The sequence below is a fragment of the Dermacentor silvarum genome, chromosome 6, assembly GCF_013339745.2.
Source record: "Dermacentor silvarum isolate Dsil-2018 chromosome 6, BIME_Dsil_1.4, whole genome shotgun sequence".
Taxonomy (NCBI): Eukaryota; Metazoa; Arthropoda; class Arachnida; order Ixodida; family Ixodidae; genus Dermacentor; species Dermacentor silvarum.
In genome coordinates, this window is record NC_051159.1 from 163,953,777 (window position 1) to 163,968,333 (window position 14,557).

Consider the following 14,557-nt stretch of genomic DNA (forward strand, 5'->3'; position numbering starts at 1 on the left):
GATAATAATAAATAGAAAATTCACAGGGTCTGTTCTGTCTGTTAAGACGACTTGAAGGCGAAAGCGCAAGCGCCGATGCATTAAAGATGGACACATGACGTACGCATCCCCCCAATTCGCTTAATCTACTTCGCTTAGTCATCCCTGTTAATTCGCTTACTCATCCTCTCATTTCGCTTAGTCATCCTCCTAATTCGCGTACTCATCCTGTTAATTCGTTTAGCCATCCCTCATAATTCCAAAGGTCGAGGGCTCGACTACCACCCATGTCGTGGGTCCGAGTGTCCTAATTACGTACACCTTAATTAACTGTGTGTTAATTAATTTCATATTCATGAACACCAAAGGTCATGGGTTCGACTACCACCTATGGTCGTGGGTTCGAGTGCCTTAATTAACTCTACCTTAATTAGCTGTGCCTTAATTACTACGAAAGGTTGGGGGTTCGGCTCCCACCAATGGTCGAGGGTTCGTAGCCTTTTTGTGCCTTTTGTGTCGCTGACGTGGTTTCGCTCAAGGTCGACTGACTAATGATAGATATAAGGTTTTCGCCTTAATATTTCATGCTTGCAATCAAATTAGATAAGTTTTGTCATTATCGCTGATCCGTTTAGGCTTTTAAATTTTTTCGACCTCGCTACCAGCTTCTAATAGGTAATTAAGCAATCAATTAGTGCATTATTTTTAATTAAGTGTCATATCATCCAGCGATTGCATAATTTATTGCATGTTTACTGCCAAATGAGCACGAATATATCTTATCAGCAGGTTAGTCTAAGGCCCGTGTGCCGAAAAATACTGTGCCCAGATTTTTCCTATGTCCAACGCTATGCTTTTCCGCAGATACTGAAGCCTCACAGCGAAGCTTATGTAGCTTAGGGGCGCTATTCGATTACAATCTGCAGTTATGGCAGGAGAATGGAACTTACGGCAAGGGCATAAATGCATTGCGTAATAACGAATACGCTTAAATAAGCTTCGCCGCAATACAGTCAGGTACTGCGATGAAGCAGGTACTGTGCCGAATCCATCGTAGCCCACAACTCTAACCTCCGACGGGACACACGTACCCTAATTCCTTCGCGAGCCTGCTTCCTTCCCCGTAACCTTACCTGGTTGCAGGAAGTATCGCTTCGCAATCATCTGGCTGGAGTGGCCCTCACACCATTCTTTGCTTGGGTATCGACAACCGTCGACGAAGGAACGGGCCCGAAGTGCTCGGATCCTGGGGGCAAGGTCTGATTCTCAATATCTTCTGTGGCCGTGCCCTGTAACATAATCGTTCAGAGCTGGATCTTGTGAAAAGCTCTACTGAAGCCGGATGTATGCACTGAAAACTCCACCCGCTGGCCGATAGTCAATACAATTGCAGCACCATTGGCGCAGTTTCTGCAGGATGCAGCGTTACAAGCTGTTCTTGCAAAGAATTATTTGCCTCAATTGCAAAGTATTTGCTTCAAAGTAGGTCCCAGTATCGCTTAGTTTTTATAAAACCAATATAACGTGAGACGAATAGTGGAATCGAACCACTGGCGTCGAACACAGCAACCCGGTGCTATAACCATTAGGGGACAATCACATTCATATTTCTGTCGTTCCAAAGCCAGCCAGTTTCTTGAAACACTCTGCGCGTGCAGCCTCTGCTACTTCATCTTTTTTCTTCAAGACAGCTCGCGCTTTGCGGCGCTGTGCTAAACTGCCCAATCTATATATCTCCTAGGCCGGCCTACTTTCTCCAGCACTTTACTCGTAGCAGCTAGCACTACGTAGAAACTCTGTGACGTTGTATACCGACCTCATGATTGCCCAAGTTAATCAAGTAGTAAAAGTTTTCGCCGGAGCATAAACCCCATCGTCGTTTAGCATACACCACATGACCGAGACTGACCGAGACACAGGTACGTACAGGGAAGGCAATCGAACTGCAGATAACGTAAAAAAACAAATATCTGAGATAATAAAAATTGAGACCCTGCCGTAAAAATGGAGCATATTCCTCCCAGTTCCACGTAGCACAAGCTTCTTTAAAATTTGATGGTATCTGTTTGTTAGCCTGAACATCAAAGCCAGAAGCTTTAGAGCGCCTCTAATGATATAGTTTTGCGTTGCGTAATTTTTAGGAGGCTGACGCAATTAAGCCAGAAGAATGCGTTCTTTTTCTCTCCGTAAGATAGAAGAAGCAGAGAGAGGAAAAATACATGAACAGAGAGGAGGAGAGGAGCTTCTGATGTGGTCATTAGCTCTCGGAACACGGTAGGCCCCGCGCTATGTTTATCTTAACACTGTTGGCATTTTCATTTTTGAGATAATCGTGACAATAATGGGGCTAGGAAACAGGATAGCGTGTCAAACGTATTTTGCCACCGATAGCAGCGCCGCTACCTCAGCGCTGCTATCGGTCGGAGTGCCAGAGAACGAGGTAGACGAAGACATCCTCGCTTACGCAACACGAGCTAGTCAGCCGTCAAGGAAAGTAGGTACGATGGACCGCTCCGCCTCTGGCGCCTCCCTAATAAATGTGGCCGCAGTCGCCTCCAATGGCAACCACCACACTCAAAAGAAAACAAATATCTGCTATCCTGTACAAAACAATACATAACAGCGTACTCTAGTATATGTGATACAGTAATTAATTCTTCCTCAAAGAACAACCCGAATGCCTTTCTGGTTCAGTACATTAGAGTACGTTGATAAACAGCAAATAAACTTCCCGATATTTCTGTGTGTAAATTTCGAGTAAAGAAATTGTCAAAATAACCTGCATATTTACAAACTGTTTTCGTTTTGTATGACTAACTGCCGGCACAGATGATTTTAAAAAATAGTTCAGAAATAATAGCCACAGGTATAGAGTCACTGTGTATTTCATTGCTAGACATGACGCAGGTCTCGAGTAAATATGTAATTTTTGTTTTTGTTTCTATTAAGTTTCAAATAGTTGTTTATGTGCATCACACACGATCCACCATGCGGTAAACGCTACAATAACGCAAAATTCCTACGTATCGTTAGCTGGCACGAGGGAAGTGTTGGGGAATGTGGGTCGATGAAGAAAGTGGTACAGTCACAGCGTCTCAATGTGATGTGACGCACGCGCCAGAATTCTCAAAAAGGATAGTTGGCTTTGGCACTAGAGTTGTATCGATGCGATCTTGGCGTACAATAAAGGAGGGAAACAAAATGCAATCTTGGCCTGCAATAAAGGAGAAAAACAATGCAGTTTGGCCGAATTCCCTGGCGGTAATATGAAGCTCCTTAGAGAACACAGCAGAAGCTCCTTAGAGCACCGAGCTGCAGTGCCGGTAGACAGACAGCCTAGGTCATCCATTTCTTTTGTTGTTGCGCCCTAAAACGAGGCGACACAGGAACCTACCTACCGTATAAAGTGCCTGAAATGAGGCAAAAAAGGCTTTTGCATTAAAAAATTAAAAGTACTTGCGTAATGTTTTAGCTGATACAGTGACATACTGTGAGTAAACATAGGATCATCTTCCCATTAAGGTGGCCATGCAGATGTTTTCCTTTTTGTCTTATAAACAAGTTCTGGCTAGCCGTCATAATCTTTAGAGGGAAATATATTACCTCAAACGCGATGGCGTAGGGTCCGACATAAGCTGCATCATATAAGCGAGGAGGACTGCACGCCATCGGAGATAGCAAGCGCTGTTGACCCCTCCCAGACCGCGGAAATGAATTCGGTAACCAAGTGCGGCCACCCTAAACCAAGCGCGCGGGCCATGACGGCGAGCAAACCAGCCACGAAATACTGAGAAAAGAGAATTCCGGAGTTTTCGCTGCAGGCAAGCGGACTTGATTTTTCTCTGCACTTGTTTTTCGAATGGAAGGCTCTGCATTTCTTGCCGTCTATCTCCTGTTTTCCTGCTTTTACGGGATCAAAATATGCCGAGATTGAGTTTGTGACCCAGACCCGTGAATCATGGCTATGAGATGCAGGGATAGATGATCTGTCTGGTTCTGCTTCGGGATACCAGAAAAAGAACCCTCAATGTTTTCAGGTGCAGGAACGCAGGAAACGTCCATTATACGGCGCAATCATGAACTTGTTGGGTGCTTATCGGCTTTTCAGCGAAAGAAGGAAGTATGATTTGCTACCTTCGTAAAAAAGAACAGATCACGCCGCACGTATGTGTTACTGCTAATATGCGCCATCGTGAGCTATTTCCGATGTGTTCTATTTCATTAACATATAATATAGAGTCAAATTTGTAATATAACAAACAATCATAATGTAGCCCAATGTGATATGATGAAGGTGTTAATTTCAAGGGTCACTTTCTGTAATAACAGAAGAGCACAAAGGGCGAGAAATTACGCCGGATACAAATGATAAAAGTGGCGGGGGACCTAATAGTAGATGCCGCTTTTTGTAAGCTGCTTACTTGTTGAATAAAAGTCTTCCTAGTCGGCTCGTTCTGCAAACGTCTTCGCTTCGGATCGTGCTAAGCCATGATGGCCAACATTGGGGCACCATTTTGATATTGACATTTATTTGGCTGAACGCTAAATATTGTAGAGATGAAAGGTAACCTCTGGAAAGGGCCAAAATAGGTGGCATATGTAAACTATTTGAAAGAGTGTCTTAGTCTTGTGATGCTATCTCTGGGAATGCATCATACATGTAGCTGGCTCAGGATGAGTATTTGTTGGAAGACTGCTACAATATTGAAATTCGGTGCTTTAAAGAGCGAGAACATTTTAGAAGGCTGAATATGTTAATTTAAGGCTGCTGCCTTGCATGGATATTACATTCCACATTGCTGACTGACGATGTATCCAACGTGTGCCAAATTACTCACGTTTTCGCTATGGTTTTTATTTTAAATTAACTTCAAATATTTTTTCTGTAGGCACCGCTATAGGAATAGAAGAATGTGCAGCGAAATTATTTAGGGGCGGGGAGGATTGGTTGCGCTTGACAGAGGCTTTGCGCGCCAATAAAATAAAAAAAAATAGTTACAGTGACGTTTCACTTCGTGAACGGTGGTGATGCCCAAACGTACGGGTGCTATAGCGCACACGAGGCTATCGGCCCTCGCTGCGCCTGGACTGTCCGTATCGCAGATCGCTTTCAAGATAGGGCTCACGCGGCCGCCCCATGCGCAGCAACTGACATAGTGTAATCGTTATAATAGTGTAATTGTAGATGAGTGGTGGCGGTGGGTAGACATGAATCAGCTAGCTGAATTAGTAAACAAAAGCGAGGTAGCAGCCGAGGCAAATAATGCTTATGCTTTAGTAGACAATTTTCAGAATTTCTGTGTCACTTTTTTTTCGCGATGAGCAGCACCTCTCAGCTATGTGAGGTTATTCGTTATACATATTTGTTATGCTCAGTGAAAGCGGTTTTTGTGGAGCACGATACATTGAGTGGCGAAATTCACCTCACATTTTTAGTCTGAATGCGACTACCATCCGAGCACTAAATTTCAATGAAGTTTAGCTCAGATGGCGTTCCTGCTGATTCTGTATTTCGCCAGGGACGTGTAATTAGCCCTCCTCTTTTTTCAGATGTTTACTGATAATTTGTTTTTAACATTTTTGTAGAAGTTAAATTATATCTTCAATACTGCCTGCTATCGGGGACTTTCGCTTGTGCTGATATTTATTAACAAATGATATTTCCTTTTAAGTATTTAAGAAATGAGAATAAAAGGGATTCTTTTTTTTTGCGCTAAGATTTCGGTAACACGTTTTTTTTTCTCACAGGTGAAAGAGTATAAATACCTCGTATGCACACCTCCGAGAACTTACCACGGAGAAAATACTCGGATACGGTTAGAAATAATGGCCAACGCAAATGCTTCACCCTAAGAAGCGGCTTGAGGTCAATTACGCCTGTCGTGTGCCTACTAGCGTATGACACTATAATCTGCCCATTGCAGTAGTATGCCGTGATTATTTGATAATAGTTATTCATGACCAATTTATATTAAATTATAAAATGTACGAAACTTTATTTAGGTTTCATAGGGCGGTACCTCAGTTGCTGTAAATTGTTGTGGATGTCCCTAGTTTAGCTAAATAAATGTGATTGGTCATCTTAACTCTTTCTACCATGATAATCACAGTTCAATTGAACTTCGGCGCCTCAAATATTAATAAATGTTCTACTAGTGGTACGCCATGAAAACGGTATTCTCAAAAATAATTATGGAAATTACAAGCAACTGTTACAAGTACTCAATTTTATATATAACCAACTACTGTTGACTGCAATAAACATGCTAACAATAATGCAGAATTCAGTGGCAAATTATGAGGTGCTCTCTCAGTACTTTTCAATGTTTGACTGTAGCATGTACTTGTTTTGCTTGTATACCTTTCTTGCATTTAAACACGAATCATTATATTGCGAACCTGCCACGAACTTGAACACAATCGTAATATTATTAATTTATCCACGATGTATGACAAAACGTGAAAGCATTTGTAAAATGAGATCAGGTCAGGTAAGTATAATCGCATCTGCTTCGGAAGCGAATGATGATGTGCTGAATTCATTATTTCATTAATTTAATTTAATTTATTTCTTAAAGTGCGCAAGAACAGCTATGCGCCTTAGTATTGGTGCACTTGTGTTTCACAAAGAACAGAAATAGAAAACAAAACAGAAAACCTGAAAGAACAGTGTTACAAGATACAACCAAAATTGAATGAAATCAAAGACATAAGTGAGATAACGAGCAAATACAAGAACTGATAATATCAAGATCATAACGCAATGTATATTGTTCTGTTACGAGACGTGTTATAGCGTTACAGATGCAAGCTGAATTCAAGTAAAATATGTTTGGATTACGCTAGCTTGAGCGAGGCACACAGAACGTTATGGCCGACAGTAATCGCGGACATGAGAAGTGGTTGTGAATTAGTTTATCGAGGAATAAGTAATCGCGATACTTCCGCCTCACTTCTAGGGTTCTAATAATAAACGTGCGCACTACATACTCATAGGCATAAAGTACACAGCGTCCCAGAAATCAATCGTACGGGGTACGAGTAAAACGTCGCTGAACACATTCAATCTGTGCCACATTGGTCAAACATAATTCCTAATTTCACACATACTCAAATCCCACACACACTCAATACTCACATACACATGCACAATAACCCAATTCCACACAACAGAACTAAACTCTAACTTCGAGCGAACAAGAGAATAATATAAGAGAAGAACGCAGTTGACATGCGTAAACTTTTTTGTCATTCTTGATATGAGACCTAACTTTCTGCAGGATGCATTAACAATACCTGAAACATGTTCTTCGAAAGTTAATCGGGAGTGAACCAATATTCTTAAGTTGCTCGTACAACTTTCTCTCTTCAGATGAATGTTATCAAGTGAGTATTCATATAGTAAAAGTGGACATTGTGCGACTAACGGAAGTTTCTTATTTGGATTATTACGCAAAGAGTTGGAAGCACACAACTCCGCGACAGAATTCACATCTTCCTGTAAAAATTCACAATCCTGCGCGGATTCTAGTTTACCGAAAAGTGTAATATCTTCAGCGTACAAAAGCAGACGCGAATGACAGAAACAGTCTTCAAGATTATTAACAAAGGTATGGAAAAATAATGGGCCTAAGAAAGACCCTTGCGGAACATCGGAAGTTGATTCATAAGGCAAATAGTACTTGGCACCAACGCCAACTTAACCGAGTGGAAAGGTAGTCTTTAGTCAGCGTGCACTAGCTGCAATAACGCCGGAACTCGAGTGTTTATGGATAAGAAGGTCAAGAGAAACAACATCAAATGCTTTTGATAGGCTGAAGTATAACAAATCGAAGTCAGTCTCCGGCTAGCAACAGTGGGCCCCGCTGCATCAAGAAAAGAAACAAGGTTTGTTTCCACGGACTTATCATGAACAAAGCCATGTGGACGTATACCTACTAATCTTATGCTTAAAGAAAAACGACAGATGTGTAAGCATAGCTATTTAAAACACTTTTGCAAATGGAGACAAGAGGAACACGGGGCGATAATTTTTGATGTCGTTCATGCTGCCACTGTTATGAGCTGCCATAACTATTTCGTTCTTCCAACAAGAAGGAAAGGCACTCCTAGGCAAAGCAAGATTAAATATGTGCGTAAGGAGAGGAACAAAAATAGATGAACAGCCTTTGATAACAAAACTTGGTATTCAGTCATAAGCTGTGATTTCAATTTATAATTACGGCTGTCGAAATATCGTGTTCTGAAAAAAACATACAATGTTGACATGGTCACTGCAACTATACTGCCAATCACCAGAGATAGGAGCATGCGCTGTATTCAAGAAAACCGAGGGAGCATGTTCAACAAATGCATAGGCGATATTGTCATAGTTTCTAAGAATGCCACGAGAAGGATGATTTATGACATTAACCTCAGCCGGCTCAGAAATGAAATTTTTTACATAGGTCAAGAAACGTTTGGGATCGCATTTTACGCGCTGTTCGACAACCTAATGTATGCATCCCTGTCTCTACGCATTACGCGTTTCACCTGGCTTCGCAAGACACTCAAGTTTTCATACCACCTCGATGATTCTGTTTTGTTCGACTTCCTATGGTACCTTAGCTCTTTACGAAGTAAACGCGTAATGCCTTAGAAAACCACGCAGGGTAGCGCGCAGGACGAAAGCTTCCAAAGCACATTTTACGTTATCAGTAAGCATGCTAACAGCCATGTTGATGTGTGTTGGTTGGTTGGTTGGTTGTTTGAAAAACTTTGTTGATCTTGATATTTGTGGCGCGATACAACTCAGACCAACCGGCATCATTCAAGTAGTGGTAAATACCTAGCTAGACGCCATTCCGACAAACAAATGAGTGAACAGGCTCGCACAACACATGAATCGCCTCTAGGAAAATAGCGAATTCGAGCGGAGCATGCCTTGAACACCATGAACTAAACCGCTAACAGCAACAGAAAACTCAACAACAAAAAAACTTAGCCAGAATCAAATCTAAAACATTTGCAGCGGCATTTGGAACCGTGTTAGACTGCGTCAATCCAAGAAATCTGATAAATAAGAGCGGCGCATCACAGTGAGGTGATGATAAAGATGCGAATGTCGCTCGTGAAGAATCCCCAAACAATAGACGAACATTGAAATCTCCAGCTACCAGGACATTGCATTTTGCAACATCAGTAAGTTCTACTAAGTTATAACGCAGAAAGCTCCACGTTATTTATGTTAGGAGGGAAGTAGGCTGCGCGTAGCAGCCACCGTTTGTCGCTCTGGGCAGGAATTTCAACGCACACAGTTTCTGGCACAATGTCAAGGTCCGCACGCTTTACAACGCTAAGATTGTTCCGCACGGCAATCAGCAACCCCCCCCCCCCCCCCCCCCCCCCCCACCTCCGGCATATTTAACACGCGCGTCATGCACACGGTCACATCTATGAACTGTGTATTCCAGTGGAAAGTAATTCTTAGACAGTAAGTCCTTGGAAAGCGCTGGTGGGCTATGCTTTTTCACATCTCCAGTAGCATGCCAGGCCGTCAGCCGAATGCAGCGTCTCCAGTGTCTCAATATAGCCAGCGTTTATCTGCCCCTCTTGAACCTATTATTTGCAAAATGTTCAGCCTAATGCGGTATTCTAGGGCCAGGGCGACAAGATAACGATGCCAAATGAAGACAATAAAAACTTGCACATTCTGTGTGCACTGTAGTGTTTTTTTAATGTTTTTTTTTTTTTTCGGTGATTGGGGCTGTGCTGAGCGCACAGGCTGCGAGTTACCATTCGTGGGCGCTCGCGTCCGCGTCACGGAAGGGCGCGGAAGTGTTTTACGGGCTACAGGCTGGAAGACTGTAAGTGCAGCCCATTTATCCTGTCAGCGCTTGCACACATTGAAGGAGCGATGAGGGAGGTGAACCGGCGAGTATTTTTCACTGTTAGGCCTAGCGGAAGAAGGCGCAGCACATCGGTGCACTTATCCCATTAGGCAGCGCCCCTCTCTTCGAGCCACACGCTGTGTGCGCCACGCTGTCGCATGCTGAACGCTGCTCTCCCTTGCTTGGCTAATGCAAGCTCAGGAATCTCTGAGGCCGGTGACGAGAAAACATGATAGGGAGGAAGGGGGTTAATGGGTCGTCGCAGCGCTTCCAACCCGGCGGCTCTGCAATATTTCTGGTGTTGAAACTCGCATGCAGACCCGCGTTGTATAAAGTAGCCGTCCTGATTGATCGCCTTGGCAAGTTTGGAGGTTCCGGGCATAAGTAAGCGTGGGAAATAGCTGGTAATTTATGACTTGAGAAAGGGTGATGATTACACGGAAAACTTAGCTGCTTCATTTGAGAATAGAAGGCGCGGTGAAGATTTAGCAAGAGTGTTTACGCCGGGGATTCATCAATTTCAGCCTACCAGTGCAAAAAAAGGTAAAAGCCTGGAAGCCTGACTCGCGAGCACTCAGCCGTCGCAGGTCGTGTCTGACCAGTGGTCGACAAGCGAAGCTGCCTAATAATGTCTGTATAAGAGCGTTCAACTATGAACTTAAGAATGACAGATCCGTTTTAACATCTTCATTTAGATGTCTTCTTGATTGCAATGAGTGCTGCTAATCGGGGTTTTCAAATCTCTAGTGGCTATGGAATGAAGACTGTATACACAGAATTTACTGCTAGAAGCTTGTGAATGCGGGACATGAGCCTGCAAAGAAAAAGTGACGCTTTCTAAGCCCCATTTGTGAAACATTTTGCGTAACGCAGGGAAATGTTTACCACCTGTGACGACAAGCTTCTCGGTGGACGCATTGCCGTTCCAGTTAATTTTGTGCGGCAATGCCTAAAGCGACGTTTCGTTAAGAAACTAACTGGAACGCCAATGCATTTCTCCGCAAAGTTTCAGAATTATTATCTCGGTAATTAATTAAAAACTTAATTAGCGAATTTCTGTTAATTATTTGATTATGCGTTTTAATTTCTTGTGCAACTAATGTCCGCCTCATCGAGTATACCAGCTCATGAACTAGAATTGTGCTATCTGCCACAGGCAACCTTTAAGCATTTTTGAAAGTGTTCGCTGAAACACCCTGTATATGATAGGCTGTCATCCTAACGTCTATATACACAGCAGCGCCTTAGTTCTTTTAAAGGTTCTTTCGTGTATTCGCCTTATAAAGTAGCTTTTGAAACAAAAGTCAGAAAACAAAGACCGAAAGCGCTTACAGTCACACCCATGATGGCCTTGTCCTTTGTACCTTGTCCTTTTTCTGTGGCCCTAGAATATTATTTCAAGCCATACAGCTCAACTGAACTTCTTTTTTTGTTTCTTGCATTATTTTTGCTGCCTAAAATATTTTTATTGCAGAAAACTTGTGGCAGACGAGGGAAACAGCTGAAAGAACAGCTTGACGTTACTTGGCCAACCTGTACATACATTCACATAACAAAGGTTAAAAACAAGCATTTAAATTGATGGCACATTGAATAGTGTTCGTATTAACTTGTAGCTTGACATAGACATTATTCGGCTGCCATTTACGCCGTGTACAGATACAGGAGCTTTCCTTGACCATCAAAGAGTCAGATGTATGATTTGACGCCTTTGACGTAGTTTTTTTATTCCCCGTGTTTTCCCCAAACGTATTGTGCGTAAGTGGAAGACAATTATTCGGGTGCTAGACGTGCGAGGAGAAAGTCGCATAATTGTTGTCGTAGAAAGGTCGTAGAAATGTTGTTGCTTTGCGAAAACTGATAAGAGGAAAGATATAGCTCGTAATTTGTTGTGAAATCTTATGGCGCGAATCTGCGTCTACGTAAACGCAAAAGTAAAAAAAAAACAGTACCTTACTGCCTCAATCTGTATCATGACCATTTTATCCTATAAGTTCACTCCGGAACGCTCAGATAATGTTACCGTAATTATTTCTGGCATGATCGGAAGCTGCATTAAGCATGATGAATAACGACAGTCCGTTCAGGCCACTGCACATTTATTTTTTTGCAAGTTTGTAAAAACCTCTTTTCTGTCCTCCAAAGGCATTGCAGTTAGGGGCTTATGCAGTGTAGACTACTAAACCTTGCTCAAAATTGGGTGGAGTGGGTTAGGATGGAAGACGGCGAAGGAAAGTACGCAGTGCGCAAGGATGACTTTCTCGTTCAGGGATGTAAACATCACGGCCATCTTGGCATCGCCGTCACGAAGCTAGACGCCGGGAAGTGGAGCGGAGGGGGGGGGGGGGGGGGGGGTGAGACGGAGGTGCAGAGGATTACCCTGTATAATATTGCAACTTTCGCTAACGGCTGCTGCCCGACGTGTCCGTTCTTGCCTTTTTCGGTTGGCTTCTGGGAGCTCGAGTAAACGTGCGCGTATATGGCCATCAAGAAAAGCACGCTTCAGCGTCAGTTCATTTTTTTTTCTCTGTTACGCTCTGCCCCCCTAACCTGCTACTTTTGCAACAGCATAACCACAGGAAATGGGGGAAGTATTGATCTCCTGCTAGTTTTTGGCTCACCGCAAGGAAAGGCTTAGCAAATTCTGTTTGCTTCGGGTATATGAATGACCTGTAACAGTTCTGGTGCCTCGAGTTCAGTACACAGTCTGACCGGCAATTAATTCTGGCTGGGCTATGGTGGGATATTGTGCATTGCGCGCAAATTTGTAGGTTAGCGCTGTTTGTTTGTTTGTTTGGGAGTTCGATTTTTTGTTTCCAGTTTAGATTATTCCTTTGTGCTCCTTCTTTTCGTCATGTGACTTTCAATTTGTGCAATTCAGCTGTATAAATTAATGCTGCACAATTGCACAATGTTGATGTTATTCGGTACTGTGCTTATGTTCAGCGTGGATAAATGTAAATAGAGGTAGGGTACTATGTTTACCGCACGGTCAAGGCCTCTCATATATCTGGATAGATGGCTCCGTCAAGCTGCATATAGAAGCTTTCACCACAGAAATCCCCTTCTAAGAGTGTTTGGAAAATAAAAGGAATTGAATTGAACATAAGCGGGATTGCTGTAAGTCGTGAGCCTCCCGCATGTGATATATATGTCATTGATTGCGTTAAGTCAGCAACTGGAGATAAAAAAAACACACTTAAAATATAGACTGCCTTGATAACTACCTATACATTCACTAATGTTCCTGCCATAATGCACGTACAGTTCTAAGCAGACTTGCACATGTTACAAAAAAGATACCAATTAATTAGCTCATTAGAAAATGTAATTGATTACGGTGACAAACTCCTTATAATGTGATGGTTGTGACGTCTCGACAGGTGCGCGCGCTTGCATCACAGGCGACATTGCGCACTCTCATTTATCAAAATGACGTTTCTGTAACTCGTATCTCTTAGAAATGTGCGATTTCATCCACACTGCGACGTGCTCACCTCACTTCGACGTTTCGGTTAGAAGTCCGCCTATAATGCTATATAGGAATGTGTGACCGATGGCAGGATGAAACCCCTGTCCTTCCACACAGCAGCCTATTGATCTGATCATGAGACCACGATCGCACGCATGCTGTTTCACGTTGAAGTCGCTCTTTGAAACATCTGGCATACGTCCCGTGTCAGCTTTCTGCATTGTTCCCTCGTGATCAGCTAGCGCTTTGAGACGCTGTGTTAGAATGCAGTGCCTTCGGGATCAGTCACATTTATCGTCAGACGTATACAAAAAACGTTTGTGACGTTCGGATATATGGCTTACATCGCTATAGCAAAGCGAGAGGCAGAATGCGATGCCAACAATACAGGCCGTGCCACTTGCTTTAAGAGGAAGCTTTAGCTCCAACCCAACTCCGATTACGCCTATTCAAACACCTGTAAAACGGATAAACGCTTTTGTGGGATAACCACTCGGCCGATTTTAATGAAATTTCTTACATTTGAGACAGCAAGTTTAATTATAGTGACTATTTGGAAGCGGAATTTCGATTTAGGGCCTTAATTGCTTTATTAGAATTTTCAAAAAATTGTAAGCTTGAAAAAAATAGAAGCACGAAGTTTACAAATTTGTAGCTCTGCAGCTAGAACAGATAATGCAGTTCTGTCAACAGCAACCGTCAGAGGATTCAAAGCGGACAAATTTGGTATGTGAATTCATATCCTTTGTTACATTGCTTACAAGGGTTTCGCAAACGTTCTACTCACACATTAGTTGTTTTTTGAGAGGCACGTATGATATATCAATTTTGCCCGCTTTAGATGTACTATTAGGTGTAGTTTACAGAATTGTGGTATCATTTTTCATTGATGAGTTACAGAGTTGTAAACGTGATAGTTTCGTTTTTTGATAATTAGCTATTTTTGTGAATTTTTATTGAAAAATTGACGACCTTAATAAAAAATTCGCAACGAAAAATCTCTCCACCGTCAGTCCGTGTGTCCCGAAGAAAACCTCGCTGAGCGACGACGTCACCTGCGTTGCCTAGCAGCCACCTCGCGGTCCGGCGTGTACGTCGCCTCCTCTCCACGCCATGCACACGTTGCCTTGACATGGGACGTATTCATAAGAACTTAATATGCCTGTGGTAATCCGAAACGGCAACCTTAATGCCGGTATCAATGGTGTTAAGCCTGGGCCTGCAGCTTTAATTAGAA

At 42.7% G+C, this 14,557-nt stretch overlaps 1 protein-coding gene across 1 annotated transcript in view; it reads right to left on the reverse strand.

Annotated features, from left to right (window-relative positions):
• Positions 1–14,557, reverse strand: part of LOC125946439 (uncharacterized) — a 283,769-nt gene that overhangs the window by 229,143 nt on the left and 40,069 nt on the right. The window contains exon 2 of the mRNA XM_049669751.1: positions 1,113–1,225. The gene's annotated coding sequence lies outside the window, so the exon portion shown is untranslated. The remainder of the gene's footprint in view (positions 1–1,112; positions 1,226–14,557) is intronic.